The 17,476-nt window shown below is 41.2% G+C and overlaps 1 long non-coding RNA gene across 3 annotated transcripts in view; it reads right to left on the reverse strand.

Annotated features, from left to right (window-relative positions):
* The window catches only part of LOC115659905, a 50,433-nt gene extending 33,411 nt beyond the window's left edge, over window positions 1-17,022 (reverse strand). The window contains exons 1-7 of one of the 3 annotated variants that reach the window (XR_004002668.1): window positions 16,862-17,022; window positions 15,738-15,975; window positions 11,429-11,484; window positions 6,872-6,973; window positions 3,141-3,387; window positions 1,265-1,352; window positions 123-505 (exon numbers count right to left, since the gene is read on the reverse strand). This is a non-coding gene — a long non-coding RNA (uncharacterized LOC115659905). The remainder of the gene's footprint in view (window positions 1-122; window positions 506-1,264; window positions 1,353-3,140; window positions 3,388-6,871; window positions 6,974-11,428; window positions 11,485-15,737; window positions 15,976-16,861) is intronic. The other 2 variants (XR_004002666.1, XR_004002667.1) reach the window with 2 other exon arrangements.
* Window positions 17,023-17,476: the final 454 nt, after the last annotated feature.

Consider the following 17,476-nt stretch of genomic DNA (forward strand, 5'->3'; position numbering starts at 1 on the left):
GTAGTTAAAGAACCTATCCTCCACCCAATATGTCTTTATCACACAGACTATATTTGCTTAGACTACCCGTCCCCCCCATTAATCAAACACATACGCACAATAATCAATCTATCCCTACTCACCTTGACTATCAAACTGTCTCTGAGAATCAGGGGCCTCAGGGAACACTAGCTGGTGTCCTTGCTCCCTCATCATCTTCCTGGTCCAGCATGCTTATGTCCTCCTGAGCCTCACAGCTCCTATGTCCTCTTCTTTTCAGGGCTCCGTATTTCATGTATGTCTTCCCCCTCAGGCAAGGATCATGGCAATGCTGTGTAGCATAAACATACCTGGAACATCCTGCTAACCTTGTCAGAGGTGTACGGTAACATGCCACCAATCTCAGGCCAACACCTGTATCCCAGGTTGAGAATGCCAAACTCCTGCTCAAAGCCCATTCAGGTGGATCTGAATTTACTGCTGTATGTGTGTCCTGCCCATGTTTTCTGAGCGTGCTCTTCATCTCCTGAGGGAAGGAGACAGAGAGAATTTATTAGCCAGATCATCAGTGGGAATGTACGTATGTGGAAGGACCAAGGGATAAATGATGTCCCCACCTCAAGAACTGCAGATGGCCCCCGGCAGATGTGATTTCACTGTATGGGGAGGGGGAAGGATTTGGAAGTAAGGCAGAGGGTACTCACTTTTACATGGTGGAAGCTCAACTCCATGGTGGATATCTGTAAGACAGAATGCAGCAGGCAGAGCCCAGGTGGGCCCGAGGACCCTCTTGTCTTTCTCTTAATTCTTGCCTACGTGTGTGTGTGGGGGGGGGGGGGTTAAAGCTTTTCATCACCCTAGTGCATTTGCTCACTACCCAGTCCAGCTAAATGGGCTGGGTGCCGAACTGGGTATTTGCCTCTAAAACTGTATTAGCATTGCTGGCCTACACCCTGCAATAGAAATGGAACCAGAGCCTAATGCCTGGCTCTGTAGCTGCTAACCCCACCCTAGCTTTAAGGTGATGAAGGACAATACATTCAGAACAAAATCAGAGACGTTTAGTTCCGAAAGTTACAAAACCAACATGTTAATTTCTGGATTTTTAACACCAGCTCAGACTATCATAAAATGCAAAAGATCAGATTAAATAAACCATTCTTTCCAGCTCCCCAGCAGGGAAACTCGTACACAACTTAAAATAAAACTCTATTTCTCCAGGCGTTCACAGTCTTGTGCAGATATCAGTAGCATGCAAACTAGACACACTTTTATTGAATCTCACCCTAAATTACTTTCAAAAACAGTTTCTTCATATTTGTTTGGTAGATTTTACAGTCTCTTCCTCTTTTTCTATTTTCAGACAGCTTTGCCTAATGGGAAATGGATATACAAATTTAGATCTTTTTACAGTTACTAAGGCTTTAAAAAACGATCTGTAGAAAAGAATCCAGTGGGTAGGTGGAGGGTGGGGAACAGACACATATGTAACTTTGTTCTGTAATCCCTGCTAGAGAAAATGTTCAAATAGTCATTTTGAAAAGTTGCATGGAGTACATAGACAGCTGTTCCTCATACATACTGGGAATGTTTCTTTTAAATTCCTAAGGACACAAGAGTTTGATACAAAGCCAGTACCTCTAGAAATGGCAAAAACTAAATACACCCCATACTGATGCTTTCACTGTCCCAACAAACTCTCTCCCACAACTAAAACATTAAAACTTTTACCCCATATCCCACATTGTGAGATTAGGCCAATAACTAATGTTCTATCCAAGCAAAATACATTTTGTCATTGCTTGAAAATTTTACCTTTCACAGAAGTATAGTATTTCTGACCAGCAGGGAACATATGTCAACATTATCTATTATTACACAATGTCAGGACCAGAAAGGGAAGGTGGGTGGTGGATGTTAATAACAACTTAAGCGATTTTCTAAGAGAGGCATTTGAGAAGTACAAAGCCAGAAGTTTGAAATGTTTTTGTCTGATTGTAGCTGTGTCAGCAACCTGCCCCCTCCACTAGTGCAAACCTAATTCTGAGTGTGACCTAGTGCCCAGTTCTCTTTTTCAATCTGAGCCAACACTTTGCTAAACTGGAAAGTTTGAAAAATACCTTAGAAAACTTCTCCACCAAAGAAAGAAAAGAAAAACAAAAACATATGACTAGTCCCGATGAAAATGACTCCCACTCACTAAGGCAAACACTATAATCATAAGAGATAGAAGGCTTCTTAATTTTTAGTATTATTTTTACTTTTAATATATTAGATAAACTATTTATGTTTCTCTCTGTGTGTGCGGGCGCGCGCGTGTGTGTACTATTACTGTCTTTGGCTGTACAGTGACTTCAAAATAAGAATAATTTAAGGACTCATCCTGAATGTGGGAAGGTTTGGGCCAGTATAGCAGACTAGTAGGGGAGAAAGGATTATTACGGCATGGGATCTGAAAGCAGTGGGTTCTAGTCCCTCTTCTGTCATAGATTTCCTGTGTGACCTTGGGCAAATAACTTATCCTCTCTGCACCTCCCTTCCCCATCTGTACAATGTGGGGATAATAGCACTTCCCTGCCTTGCAGGGGTGTTGTGAGAATAAATATATTAAAGACTGTGAGGCATTCAGATTCTACAGTAAAAAAGGCCATATAAATACCCGAGATAGAAACTGCAATGGATAATTACCACACACATGCAAAATTTAACTTTGACAGGCAGACACAGAATGCTGAAGCAGCACACTTAGGCCCTGGGGGTGGAAGTGCTTTGTGTCACTCACAGCCAGCTTCAAGAGCCTGCATTCTAGACTTTTCAGAGGCTCCCTGGGGCAGATTCACTGCCCTGCTGTACTCTCTTTGCACCACTTAAGGGCTGCTTTAGTCATTTTCAAGATGGCTCTGCAAACATTTCTGGCATGAATATTTGGGAGACTTTCCACCAACATCCTTACAAACCAACAAAACATCTCATGAACACTCATAGAAAATAAATCTAACCGGTCTCGAACAGCCCCATGAGTTTGTGAAGATTCAAACATTCATTCCCACTTTTCAATATTTGCCCATTGTTGTTCTGGATTCTAGAGTTAATAAATGCAGGGGGAAAAAAGAGAAGAAAGGAGGATATTTGTGTCACTTATCCCCAAGGAAAGCAGTCACCTTTCTGTGTGCCAGGAGATCCATGCCAATCAGGCTCTGGAGCAAGTAGGGCCTCATGTCGTGCTATCCGTGAGCAGGAAGTCTTCACATCAGCAAAAGCTACAGTTCTAGGTGACCCAGGAGCAACTCTGGATCGCACTAAAGGAACTAGCGACATGGCTTTCATTAAATGAGAATCTTTTGTGTAGAGGATGTGAAGGACAGCAGAAGTTAATCAAATGCAGGGCACTCCATGAATTTACAGATGCTGGAGGGGGAGAAATAAAATGTCAGTTTCCCAGAAATGGCTGGTCACAAAAGACACGTGTATAACTTTGCTGGGTATCTTTCTTAAATAAAATATGTTATTTTGTTGCCATGAACTCCAGTCTTCATTAGAAAGCTAGATGGACAATCAATAGACTTTTTAAAAATAAGTATCTTTCACTGGCCACTTTCTGTGCCATTCCTTTTAGCTCCCAGAGTAGGGAGCCATAACTTCGAGCCAAACCTTAGCTGCTGAAACAGTCCTTGGAGACCATAGGCATGCAGGTGTAGGACAGCGCAGGTCTGTCTGTTCTGTCTTGCAGTGGAGACCAGACCAATACCTAACAATCCTGGGACTGATCAGGGCAATGTAAAGGTGGCTTATAGCTTCCTTTCTACCCCATCCCCAATTCCCCTACCCCTAGAGTGGTAATGGGTGCAGCATGAGCAATCCCAAGGGTCTGGCCCATTGTCCTTCTATTCGTATGAGACTGAGAGTAAATCTTTTTCAGGACCTTTGTAAAAGATGCTAGGGGCCTCAAACTGTGTTTCAAGAAGTGAATTTGTTTGAGGATTTAAAAACAAACAAACAAACAAAAAAAGCAATTAATTTCATTTCCATAACAGACCAATCTCAAGGTTGCTGGGCCCAAAATGTCTCACTCACTTTTTCTCTCTCATATTTTGTCTGCAAAATCCATGTGATTCTTTATAGGTGCCACCACACCCACAAAAAAATATCCTTCAGGATATTTATTCTCCTCAAAATACAAATTATTCTGTTCCTCAGTAGTTATTTGTTTTGCATACAGTTACACAGCTGAATCAAAAGCAGCAAGATATGAACAAATATATAAATAATGGAAACACTGAGGTGTAGTTTCTCATGTTTAACATAACACAGGGGAATACATTTTTATAGCAACCCAGTAAATGTTGTAAACTGATGTTTTCAATTGCAGTGACTCAGAATTAACTTCTAACTGATATCTAAACTAGTTGCAGCTTTTTATAGTCTCATGCTTTAAAGCCATAATGATTTTTTTCATCAGTTGTAACAGAAGAAATTATATTTTACTAGGAGTTAGTAGAGGTAAACCATTAAAAAGGTAAAACTGAAACCACTTATAAATGATTATTTTTGTTCCACATAACTTCACTGAGTGATATAGAGGCCATAACCCTTTTACCTTATAGGAATGTATATGGGTAGTTCATTACAAAAGAGTGTACGTTTGCCAATACTTAGGGCATGTGATAATTAAGGGAAAATATACCAAAAAATGTAAGAAAAATAAGGTTTTCCTTTCTGGTAATGGTAATTCAAATATTATTTAGCCAAAGCAGAGTTTTTTGGTGTCATTTTTTAATAGAAACCGATATCCCCCCAAAATAACGCCATTGGCACACACAACCCCATTCCCCCTTACAAATAATCCAGGTCACGTCTTTTTTTTTTTTTTTTTAAATGAGAGAGCAGAAAATACCACCATTTGAAGGTCAAAGTTTCTTGCTGGTTCTTCCATGAGAGGGACATCCTGGAATGAGGAGTGTACACCTTGCAGATTCTGACTAAACAAACCCATTGATCCTGGAATGTCTCCTCATTTTTTATTATTATTCATTATTTGTATTACAGTAGTGCCTGGAGGCCTCGACCAAGATCAGGGACCCATTATGCTAGCCACTGTAGAAACACAGAGTCCCTGCTGTAAATTGCTTAGAATCTAAATAGACAAGGCAGACAAAGGGTGAGAGGGGAAACAGAGGGTGCATCTACCCTGCAAATAAATGCATGTTAGCTGACTCTAGGATGACCAGACAGCAAATGTGAAAAATTGGGACAGGAGTGGGGGTAATAGGAGCCTATATAAGAAAAAGACCCAAAAATCAGGACTCTCCCTATAAAAATCAGGAAATCTGGTCACCCTAGCTGACTCGGCTTGTGGAATTCAGGCTACAGGGCTGCTTAATTGTTGTGCAGATGCTTGGGGTCAGGCTGCAGCCCGGGCTCTGGGACCCTCCCTCCTCGCAATTCAACAGCCCTGTAGCCTGAGCCCTGCAAAGCCAAGTCAGTTGACGTAGGCCAGCTGCAAGTGTTTAATTGCCGTGTAGAGGCATGGAAAGGTGAATGACATGCCCAAGGTTCAACAACAGGTCTGTAACAGATCTAGGAGTAGAACACATGTCTCCTGACCCCTACTCCAGTGCTCATAACCACTAGCCCACACTACTTCTCAAAGCTGTTCTTCGGGCTCCCCAGCATCATTATCAGTCATAGCACATTGGCTAACCACCTCCATTCCCACACCATACACACCTACATTTTTCAGAGGGTGTCACAGGCCCAGACCACAAACACTGATGAAGATACAAACTTTGTACTCCTATAGCTGGCAGAACCCAAACACCTGGATTCAAATGCTTCTGAACTTGGAGGTTTAAAATCCAAAACTGAAGTTCCTAGAGCTGACTTCTTAAAGAAATAGGTTAGAGCTGTGAACTCTGATATGAACCAGGATCTTGGGTTTGGATCCAGGTTTTTGATTTGGGCCCCATCTCTAGTTGGGGCCCAACTAGGGGGCCCAAGGGGGATAAAAAAAGGCAGGGGGGATAAAAGAGATGAAAAGATAATTGCAGAAACTTAAAAGCCACCACCGCATTCTTTTAAAATTACAAATTAAGCTATAAGTGATTCCAAACTATGCTGTTTTTATTAAAAATGACCTAATAATCTCATCTTCCTTTCCTTTCTTTTATTTTAGAATTTATTCTATATCCTGCTAATCACACATAGAAATTACACAACACTGCACTGGATGCTCCTGACAATATAAACACAATTGTTTATCCAGAAGCATTATAGGTTCATGCAAAAAATGGCATTTAAAGCTTGTGGTCAGATCAAGAAACCACAAGTATAATTGTTTGTTTATCCAGTCAAACATTACTGTGCAGTGTATGTTTATGGGGCTGGTTCCCCCCGCCCCTCTCCCCCGCTGCATTTATTTATTTATTTATAATTCGTTTTAAATTAGAATTATAGAGTGAAAATAAATGATTAAAGGCAAACAACTTATGTCAATGCATGTGGAAGAATGTTTTAGTATGTAAATTGTTTCCTTTGTTGTTGCTTATATTTCTTGTTTTTATGCTTCCATAAAGGCTCCATGATAACAGGGCCCTTTGGTGGAATTTCTACATATTTTCTCTTTAGTTCAGGGCAGCTGGTTTCTTTCCTCTCTGAGGAGAAAGCTGAAGTATATTTATCACTCCAACAGTGACTCAAAACAAACAGGAAGTCTTCATCAGCAAACTCCTGGGCAAGGCAGATACTACGGTACAGGCAGAAAGGAAACAGAGGCCTTCGTCTGTGGGAGTTAGACATACACGGTATATTGCAGTTACAGCAGATAAGTAGATCAGAGATCCACCAAATTATTTTTAAAGTCTTTTTAAAAAAGAAGAGAGATCAAGATATTTACAGGGCTTACTGATACCGTGGGTTCTTGTGAAGTTTCCCACCAAATTGTAGTTTGTCAGAGAAGTATGAACTGTCCACCAAGTGCCTGACACTCTTGATGAACCTGTGTGCAAAAGGAAACCTGTAAGTGAGCTATTCTGAGAGTTTTCACTTTGATCTGGTTGCTTAGGAAAACCACTCCTTTAGTCTGAATAATTCCTTCTTTTAAAGCAGGGCTTTCTGGTAGGGCTGGCTTTCTCATGACTGTTAAGACAGAGAGAAAAAACTCAGAAAGTGTTAGCTATTAAAATGAATATTGATATTTGAAACTAGTTTTTAAAATTACATGTGTTTCCACAATTTTGAGTGTATCAGGCATCGATCCGCACTGAAACTTTATTTCCATGGGCAACTGGAGAAGGCCAGAGAAGTGGAATCACAGTACTCCTAAATTCATACACACACACGGGCCAGCAGTGACTTTATCAATCTTCATCTTCTGCAGAATACAATGCCTCACTCTGATTGCCCTAGGATTGATTAGGGCAAGGATGGGCAACTTTAAAGCAGCACAGGGCCACAAAATCCACTAAAACCCTTTGGCAGACCATACTTTAAGTGGCTACATATTACATAACTCATAAATGTTTGCTACAATATGGCATGTTAACATACAATTAACCATGAATTAACAGTGCAAAACTGAAGTTCTTAAATATAAAATCCCTTATTGCACAACCTTGAAAAGTATTTAAACAAAAGAGATTAATTGTCTGCTGATGTGCATGAAAACAAAAACATCAGAACATCTTTCTTAATGTTTTTTCTCACCTGCTCCCAGTCTCTGCCTCCATTCTATTTCCCCATGGACATAGGCTCTGCCATATGGGGTGCAATCCAGGACCGGGAGCAGAACCCCATGTGCTGGGTCACAATGTTACTCAGATTTGGCTTGGCCAACCCTCCATTATGCCAACAGGAAAGAGACCCCGCCATTACAGCACCCAGCTCTGGTTACTTCCTCCCCACTGGCAGAGATATGCTCCAAGCTGTCCACTACTGGCTGGGCCTAGCCAGAACCTGACTGGCTCTCAGCTCCCAAACAATCAGCCAACAGGGAGGCAGTAAATGGAGCTGTGTGGTGTGGGGTGGAGTCAGAGCCTGCGTTGATGGAGAAGCACAGCCAAGCAGAGCAGTCTGAGGAAGCAGCAGCTTTACTAAAAGACTGGGCCCTAAGCAATCCAGCTCAATCTTAAATAAATAAAGAAAGAAAGAAAAATCTGAGGCTGTGACTCTGCCTGTGGGCACGCCAAATAAAATTATATGGCAGCCCCTGGGCCACCAGTTGCCCACCCCTGGACTGGGGACTATTTGACACATTTACAATTCTTTGTTTTAATAATATTTTTCCCCAATATCAAAACATTATTTAAGATACTACAGAACACCTTAAAAAGAGAGGGGAAAAACAGCCCATACATACCAATAACTCCTTCTCCAACAAGATACAATGGAGGACCAATATTGGTAGTAAACTACAGATACCACTCAAAACTCATTAGCAAAGACTGCTCAGAGGCCTCTAAATTACTTTTGGTTAAATACCTATAGTCTCCATTTTAAAAAAAATATATGTTATGAAGCTCCAATCCAGCAAAGCATTTAAGCACATGTTTAACATGAAACATCTGAGCAGTCACATTGGCTTCAATGGATCTACTCACATGCTTAAAGTTCACTGATCTGCTGGACTGGGACCCAAGATACTGCATTTCAGGGTCAGTGTAGGCTCATAGCACTGAGACCTATGTCATCCAACCCCATGTAGGATAGTTTGTAGGAATAATTTTCTTCACAGTTAGAGAAATCAAAGCTTCATACTGTCTTATTTCAGTGATAAAATTTATTTTGGGCCCAAGCTCTTGGGTTGGCAGGAAGTGGCAATACTGTAGTGATCCCCTCCTTCTACCCTCACAAAGTATGGGCAGAAAGAGGGCAACATGCTCAGCCCCTCACAGAAGAAAAATGCCTTCTATTGCTCTTGTGCAATCCCATCTGGCTGGCTCAAAAACAAGCACTGAAGGACCCATGCCCCAGAGGAAGCCCTCTTTGAAACCAGAAGAACAAATGATACTGGAGGAGCTGTGGAAGGATGGGTCCACCAACAGAGAAAAACTGGATGCTCTCAAAAATATTCACACAGATTCAGGAAAGCTGAATGGGGGTGATTAAGTCTTCCAGTCTCAGCCTTCTCTCTACTTCCCCTCACTGTTCCAATGGCATTTCACCGTCGCCAAGCCAAGCTGGTGAAAAACTCTCAGAAACGGAAGCTCAGTTGGTTCCCTTGGCACCCACCACTGTTACTCCAGGTTCACTGTCCACTAGGAACTAACCGGTCCTATTAAATCCCAGCTGTGGCCTACCTTTTACCCTCACAATGCAAGAGTACCTCTTTCACTTGACTGAACATTCGTTCTGCATTGCATCATGGATTTGGTCCCCAAAGTCTCCTTGTAAGTCTGGGGTAGCAAGTGTTGTGTTTGTCAGTTTTAGGGCTCTGTCTCTCAGATTCTTCCATTTAAGCATCCTGAAGAGTCTTATAGAATAGTGGCTTTTCTGTTTCATTCACAAACAGCTATGAAGCCACCTCCTTCCTTCCTACTAGAATTTAGGAAGTTGCCATTATCTCTAACTCTCCCTGGAGCAATGTGCTTGTCTTTTATGATAACCTCATGCATCTTCCAGAAGCTTCTCAGTTTATTGACATGCCTGCTCCCCATTCACCTCTCTTAATTCAGGCACATGCAGACACACACTCCCAGCAAGTTGCCATTTTCATTGTATGCCCATATTCCCTTTTAACTGACTTCATGCACATAGTCTCTGCTTGTGCCAAACTCATTAACCATCAGCTTAGCAACAATTTTCAGCAGATACTTTGTTCTAATACATTTGGTTATGACGATTTCACATTCCTTAATACTTTTTTCAGAGTTGGGCATGTGCACAATGTTGTCACTGTAAATTATGTAAAAATTGCAGGCCCCAGGCACAAATTAGGTAGGTGAATCCTTTTGCAGCTCAGTCAGCTACTCCCTCAAGTCTGACTTTAATAACTCGTTGCACTTTTATTGCACCTTCCATCTAAGGATCTCAAAGCACCATACAAAGGTGTTCAAGCACTATCGTCCCCAAGAAAATTAAGTCACTGAGAGATGAAGTGATTGGCTCAGTCCCATAGGAAGTCAATGGCAGAGCTGGGAATAGAACCCAGCTCTGATAACTCACAGTCCAATGCCTTAGCTACGTCATCGAACTTCAGAGAGGTTGTGGATAAATTTTCCGCCATTAGGGCCAGATTATCTGCTGTGGCTAGCATGCGGCTATAAGACTCAAGTTGGGAACAAATTAGCAGCTCAAATGTGCTGGCTGACTGGCAAAGGTTTACTAGCTGGAGTGCAATACATTTCAGCCACACCTCTTTCCCACCCCCAAAACACTCCTCTTTGCCCCTGATGTGCCCTATGCAATTAAAGCTATGGGGAAGGGGATATGGAAGCCAGCTACACCATATCTCTGCTGGGGGAATCAGCTTGTGGAATACAGCCAGTCTGAATTCCCTTTGTGCTTCCTGAATGGCACCAAGGAAGCCAAGCAGGACAGAGCCCTGTTCCTTAAAGTGAAAGAAAGTCTTGGTGATCTCATTATCTGGTCTACAAATAACCATACATAAAATATTTGATACCACAGGCCTTCTGAAGCTGCTGTTTCAGTAATATAGGAGTACTGGTACCAAGGATGAAAACATTCTAATCTTGATTAGTTGGCTGAAAGTAATTTTTCCCCTGTATTGCTATCTGTCATCTTGTTGCTTCTTCCCTCATCTACTTTTGTTTCTATTTTAATTTGAGCTACTTTATGTAGCGACCCCACGCTGAACTCGTCACTCTGCAGTATATTGCACAGTGTCCAAAAATTCTTATTCTGGAAATTTGCCAATGTGTCATGCTGTACTGAACTTAAGATGCCATTCTGAATCTGTACCACTCATCTACCTGACAACTGGCTCAGAATGAGAAATAATACATGGGACAAAGAAAGAAAGAAAGAAAGAAAGAAAGAAAGAAAGAAAGAAAGAAAGAAAGAAAGAAAGAAAGAAAAGACAGAGATAGCCTCAGGAAAAGAATCCATATGCATACTTACAGATTTAATTGACTTTAACCAAAGCCCCTTTTTTAAAGGAAGTATTTTCAAAATGAATACTGATATTTAAATCACAGTAGCAACAGAGGGTCAAAAATGAAATTGGGAGTGGTGAGGGGGACAAGCATTTGGAAGCCAGAAACAAAGCTTGGCAATTGAAAGCAGCAAGAAAAGTGTTATGCATGCAACTGCTTAAGTCTTGCTTGACTTTGTGATGACAAAAAAAAAGTCTCTCTTTTTCTCAGCTCAGTGATTACAGCAAACCCACAGTGCCAGCTTCAGACTGGCAAGGCAACTAGCATTGCACACAAAAACAAATTCACTGGGTTTTTTTAATGCATAAATTGGTTTAATTGTGAAGGTCTCTCACACTCACCCATTTCCTCTCCATCATTTAAGGGATATTTCTCCTTCTATTGTCCTTCTTTAAAGCTAACAAAATAGTAAACAAACAAGGAATGAGAAAAGTATATTCCATGTGTGAAACAAATGTAGATTATGCCCCTCATAAAACTCACCAGGGTTTAAGAGCACCAGTGAAAGAAGTATAGCAATGCTACTGCTGCTGAGAGTTAGTTTGTCAGACCTCATAGCCCTGAGAGGTGTTGGTACTGCTATTTAATTGTCAGAAGATGAAAGTATTTCCAAGAGAGGCACTTTCCATCCTGTCTTTCCCTTTAGAATCTGACATTTCTGATACTTTCCCCCCCACACACACACACACACTCCATCCAGTTGTTCCAACTGAAAGAACAAACAGAACAAGATAGATTTATTTAAAGAGATCTGAACCCTTAAGATACTTTAGCCTGCAGAGCCCTATTCTGACAATATTGAATATTAAGAATTGCAATTTAGACATAACAGTGTTGGATCAAAGGTCCACTTTTTAGATATGGAGAACTGTGGTTCATCTATCTGGATTATTAGCATATTATAATTTTTCTTGAACAAATACACTAACTTCAGACAATGCAGAGGAAATGCTGCTTCCTATTTATGTTTGAGCTTACCCACATCAGCCCTCATGAGAGGTCCATTCCAGCAGGTCCACAAGGATTGTCCATTATAATGTATTGTGTGCCCAGTGGAGAACAGTAGACATTGTAGCATTTGGGAGACCTGCAGGAATGCACTCTATACTTTTCAGTAAGAACCACTGACCCATATGATACTTAAAAGTAATGAAATAGTAAATGATCTTGTTCCAAAGCAATTTTCATTAGCATGGATCTGCTTTTGAGATACAAAAGTTACAGATCATCCACTAATACATTCCGATCTCCCAACAGGATCCCAACCCATGTGTCTTCAGAATTCATTTTTTTATTTTGGGATACAGAGACTTAGAGATAGATTCTGATCTTGTTTACATCTTTGCAAATCCAAAAAGTTCTTTAGAAGCAATGCAATTATTCTAGACCAATTTAACAAGATCAGAATATGTCCCATAGAATATATCGCCTATTTCTAGCAATAAAATGGGCCAAATTCTGTTCTCAGCTACAGTGTGTAAATCTGGAGTAATTGCAATGATGTTATTGGAATCCAGTATAGCTGAGGGCAAAACTTAGCCCACCGTGTGCAGTGACACCTGCAGGGATGATAAGGCAGTAGGCTTTGAAGAAAGAAAAGTAATAGTATCAGGATTACTAGGGTATATATAGTCAACCGAGCCAGTCCACCCACCCTCTTCTAGAGAATAGATCCTCTGCACATCAACCTGACAGAGAGGAAAGTCATTCTCTTCACATTATAAAGATACATATATGAACCATAATTTAACCGTCAAGATGTAAGCATGCCTAAACTGAGTAACCATATGATTGCATGACAGTAATCTTTGTCCATCAGTCCCTCTCTACTGTTTGTTACCCTCTTTCATTAGGCCATATCTAAAATTCAGATTGTAAGCTCTTTGTGGGCAGGGTCCTTATCTTTCTGTCTGTAAAGTTTCACGACTCTTTTCATAAAAATAATAAGTGATTTGGTTGCTTGGGGCGTTTTCTCCCCAGAAATATTCTAGTAGGTTAAACAAAATGTTGGTGTCAGATAAGAGTGAGTAAAAGATTTTTGATAAAAGAACTGGGTGAAGAAATGGATGCACTTACAGGTTCTTAACTCTTCCATAGCGATTGAGCATCTACCACCATTTTCTTTTGACTGCTGTTTAGACATTTTTAAGGTCCTTCATTTTCAGGGGTTTTTTGTTTGTTTTAATCTCCCAGGAATGTATCAGGTTTTGTTTAAAATCTTCAAAAACCCAGATAGTGTGGGGGAAATCGGTAAAACCAAAAATGAAGGGCACTGGAGGGAGAAGGCCCAGTACCCATAAAGGGGGAAAGAGGGCTACTCACCATGTAGCAGTTGAGGAAGCCTTCCATTCCCTGCAGCAGTCTGGTGGTCTCAGCTGCTGGGACCTTGCTCCTGGCCCGTCTCACTCCCCCACTACACAGAGGAAGTGAACAGGGCCCAACTGAAGGGCCAGAGTTATGAGGGACGCAGAAAGCTGGAACTCTTTAGTACTGACCCCCCTGCTGGAAGAGCCTCCTCCTGACCCCAGGCCTTCAATGTGGCCCACCCACTTCCCTAGCAAAAAAATTCCCAGATCCCAGAAGAGCCAACGTTCAGGTGAAAAATGAGTAAAACCTGAATATTGACTCTTTCAAAACCTGGGGAAGTTGCAGGAAAATTGGTAAATACCAGTAACACAGAGCCTTAGATAATTTTTATTTATTTGGGGCTTCCTGATCTTGGATTTCATAGTGTACAACTTTCTTTCTCCCCCTAAAAGTAACTAACTGCAGCATATAGCCCAAAGAACTTACATTCTGTTTCCTAGATATAGACAGCCCATTGCTTACAATGAAGGTCCTAGATTTTCCTGTATTTATTAGTAGATTGGCATCCTTTTGAAGCACTAAAACAATGATATTTCTTAGTGCAGTTCTCTTAAGCTAATAGATTGGTCCATCTCTCTAATGAAAGCGAAGTGAGCTCTTTCTCATACATATATATTTGTGTGTGTGTGTGTGTGTGTGTGTATGCGCGCGCGCATGTGCACATTCCAGCATTTCTAAGCAACTTGGTCATCTGCTTTCTTGAACTGACAGTCATCTACTATGTTCCGTGAATTACAGTGAGTTATTTAATTGAACAAGCTCTTGTCTCAACACAAGTTCCTCTTTCTTAGCTGGTTTATTAAATATACTTTCTTCATCAACATCTACAAAACAAACAAAGTCTGTGTTCTTACATGCACATTCAAAATCTAGTATAATTATATCATGTAGCATCTAAGTCTTTAATGTTGTTTTGTCCTGACCTAATGTCATGTTTTAGGATTTCTCAGACATGCTCTTTCTGTGTGCACTCCTCAACATCTGTTTACAAAACTTCTTGCATTTTTCCCCTTCTTTATTACTTCACTAGAAAATTCCTTGCCCAATTCAGGCTTACACTCAACAGAGATTGATTCATGTCAGTTGGATTTTATTCTATCATTAACCATTTGAGACCTATATTTACAAACTCAGTCAAGGGGAGGCATCGCGTCATGAGATCTATGAATTTATTTATTTTATGGGATTTCCTCTGGCGTCCACTACTTTAATAGCTGAGCACCTACAGACACTCGTTAATATATCCTCCCAACCCTCCTTGAGATGTTGGCAAGTATTGTTTTCCCCGTGATACAGATGAAAGCTTGAGATAGAATGCGATTAAGAGACTTGCCCAAGGTCATACAGGAAGTTGCAGCAGATCTGGAAACAAAAGCCACATCCTCTAACTCCCTGTCCAGTGACTTAACCTCTGGAATGAAAGGACCAAGCTCAGCTCTGTGGTAATATTAACACTATCATAGCTCTTTTAATAAAAACTTTATAATAATTCACAAGTTAACCAGGAAAGTACATCGAGCTCCCAATGCTGCTTTCCAAGGAAAAACTGAAACCACCATAAAGCAGGTGGAAATTAGTCCTTGTATACAAAACAGAATAAACTGTTGTATTCTCTGCCTCTTCTTCCCCTCAGAGTAAACCAAACACAGGCATAGAAGTTACTCTAAGGACTGGTCCACACTGGGGGGGGGGAATCGATCTTAGATACGCAACTTCAGCTATGTGAATAACGTAGCTGAAGTCGAATATCTAAGATCAGATTACTCACCCGTCCACACCGCGCGGGATCGATGTTTGCGGCTCTCCGTGTCGATTCCAGAACTCCATTGGGGTTGATGGAGTTCCGGAATCGATATAAGCGCGCTCGGGGATCGATATATCGCGTCTAGATTAGACGCGATATATCAATCCCCGAGCAATCGATTTTAACCCGCCGATACAGCGGGTAGTCTGGACGTGGCCTCAGGGAAAGAACAGAAGCACTTCATCTATGGATCACATACTTCAACCTCGGCACTTAACTTAAGCAAGACATAAAAGTAAGAGTTAATAATTCCTGAGTCTTTTTTTTCACCCATTTTCTTTTTCTTAAAAATCAAAGAAAGTGAGAGCAAAGACCCCTCAGAAAAAACTGTTCAAGCCATTCATTGACAAATAGTAAAATAATTCCAAGTGTCAAAAGATGATCAGAACTGAAGCTCATACAGTATTTATGTCCATTCTCCTCTCCCTGTTCCCACATCACTATTGATATCAATAGGAACAATACACACACATACTTACACAGTATTAGGCCTTATCCTGCAAGCTGTTCAGCACAGCGACCCAGTGAAGTCACCAGAGCACTAAACATGGGTGAGGAATCCACCCACATGGAGAAATCTGCAGGGTCAGGGCCCAATTCTTCCACCCTTACTCATGCTGAGCAGTGCTCTCTTCTGTGAGTAGCCTCATTGAAATGAATTGGGCTATTCAAAGAGAAAGGCACTGCTACACGCAGGCACAGGAGGCAGAGTTGAGCCTGTAGGGAAGAAAAGAATAGATTCGGGTATACAGTAGAGAGAACTTTCCTATAGTTTCACTTTTCTTAATAGTCCAACAGTGTGCTCAGTGAAATGAATTTGGTGGTCTCAGTCCAGCTCCCATTGGACAGGTGTCAACAGAAAACCCACTATCACAAATTGCTCTGAACTAACATTCTTGCTGTCAGTCTCAGCAAAAAAAAGACCAAGGACAAAATAGGCACTGAGAATAAGTGAACCCCCTCACCAGTAGAGGTGGTCTCTCCATGACATCATTATAGCACACTGGTGAGGGCCTCAGTCGTTATCCTTCATGAGCAACACATACACACACACTTATTAAAGAATAAGATCCCAAATCTCTGTCATATTCAAGACCTTTTAATGAAAGCATTTTAGTGCAGTTTTAATCCTAATGCCAAAAAGAGACAAACACTTCTACATTGTCTCCATATACAGGATGCTGGCTTGACATCATTTAATAAAGACAATGTTCATGCTCTCTCTCTTTGTTATCCAGTATTTGGAATCATGTGAAAAACTTGGCTGAGCATGAAACAACTTCAAAAGACACATTTCTGTGCCAGCCAGGATGCATCAAAGTAGGGAAACTAACGACCCAATTCACCTGATCCTACTAGCTGATAGAAAAGTACAGGGAAGCTGTTTTATCAATGTACCTTCCTAACACTTCCTTCCTATTCCAGATTCTATTTTAACTATTCTTGCATCCCACCAACCAGGCCTTCTGTCTGCTGCAGTTCTCAACTTTAAGGGATGTGAAAGGAAAAGCAAAGGAAAGCCTAAAAAAGAGAGGCCTGTACGTTTCTGTGCAGTTACTAAGCAGTCATATCCTTCTGCTTTCCCCTGAAAATCAAGTATCACCTTATCGTTTCCTCGCCAAGATTAACTCCTGCTTCCTGAAGAGTATTTCTGAGGTAGAAAGCAGAGGTGGTGAAAAAAAGGGGGAGCTGAAAAGCCCAATCTGTCAAACTCCATTTTAGAAGAAAGGAAAACTGAAAAGTGAACGTATTTAACATGAGCGATTTCCTGCACTCAGGAGGGAAGAAAGCATGCTACTAACTGTGTGCATGAGGAGATCTGCACTAGTGTTATCTCTGACCTGCAGCTTAGCCCTTGTGTCTCAGCTGCCAAAAAGCTCCTATTCAACGTTATGCTGAGTTCATCAATGCTCCACGTGTCAGGATCCTAACAGGAAAAAGCAGGACAGACAGTCACTCTATTCAACTGCCTGGGGACCCCATGACAACTAAAATCCCCTTGCAGACTGTCCATATCAACCTATGGCAGGTCAGAACACATAACCTCTCTAGAACCACAAGCTCAGGCCCACACCCTTTCCCCTTGTCAACACTGTCACTTTAAACAGAACATCTAGCCTTATCACAAAACCTGAAGTAAGTATGACAATTAAGATGGATTGCAAAGCCTGCTTGTGCTTTACAATTAACAATAACTTGGCAGCGTGTCCCACGCAAC

Source organism: Gopherus evgoodei, chromosome 11 (assembly GCF_007399415.2).
Source record: "Gopherus evgoodei ecotype Sinaloan lineage chromosome 11, rGopEvg1_v1.p, whole genome shotgun sequence".
In the NCBI taxonomy this organism is placed as follows: Eukaryota; Metazoa; Chordata; order Testudines; family Testudinidae; genus Gopherus; species Gopherus evgoodei.